The following is a 1,168-nucleotide window of genomic DNA, read 5'->3' on the forward strand; positions in this document are numbered from 1 at the left end:
AAGATCCAAATTTGCAAAGAGGAATGGAGATCACGCAGAAGAAAATGGACGACTGTATATATATATAACTATCCTTTACATATTTGTAATGGTAACCACACACCAAAGATTCAGAACTGAAGTATATAACATAAAACAAGAAGAACCAGAGGCAAAACCCACAAAACCCAACCAAAATTGAAAAAAACAGACATACAAGGACAAGGAAGCAATGGAAACACCAAGTTATCAGAAAGCATAAATAAATAGCTATAAGAAGACCTCATATTTCAATAATCACCCTAAATGTAAATGGACTGAACTCACCAATAAAAAGGCACAGAGTTGCAGAATGGATCAAAACACAAAACCCAACCATATGCTGCCTCCAAGAGACACATCTCAGCTCCAAAGACAAATATAGACTCAAAGAGAAAGGGTGGAAAACTATATTTCAAGCAAATGGCATTCTGAGAAAAGCGGGAGTAGTGGTACTAATATTGGATGAAATAGACTTCAAAACAAAAAAGGTAAAGAAAACTACTGAGGGACACTTCATAATGATAAAGGGAATCATGCACCAAAAACATAACACTGATTAATATCTACGCTCTCAATCAGGGAGCCCCGAAATATATAAAGCAATTATGAACAGAACTAAGGGGAGAAACAGACCAAAACACTATCGTAGTAGGAGACCTAAATATCCCAATGTCAGAGATGGACAGATCATCCAAACAGAAAATCATTAAGGAAATAACATCCTTAAATGACACATTGGACAAACTGGACATAATTGACATATACAGTCTTTCATCCCAAAACAGCTGCTTATACATTCTTCTCTAGTGCACATGGAATATTCTTAAGAATCAACCCACATACTGGGATACAGAGATAGCCTCAACAAATATAAGAAGGTTGAAATCATACCAATCATATTCTCTGATCATAATGCTTTTGAAACTAGAGATCAACTGTAAAAAAAAAGTGGGAAAAACCACAAACACACAAAGATTAAACAACATGCTACTGAAGAATAACTGGGTCAGAGAACAAACAAAAAGAGAGATCAAGAGATATATAGAAACAAATAATAATGATAGGACAACATTTCAAAACTTTTGGGACACGGCAAAAGCGGTCATAAGAGGAAAGTTCATATCATTACAGGCCTATCTCCAAAAAA

This window comes from Pteropus vampyrus, unplaced genomic scaffold, assembly GCF_000151845.1.
Source record: "Pteropus vampyrus isolate Shadow unplaced genomic scaffold, Pvam_2.0 Scaffold208, whole genome shotgun sequence".
Lineage (NCBI taxonomy): Eukaryota > Metazoa > Chordata > Mammalia > Chiroptera > Pteropodidae > Pteropus > Pteropus vampyrus.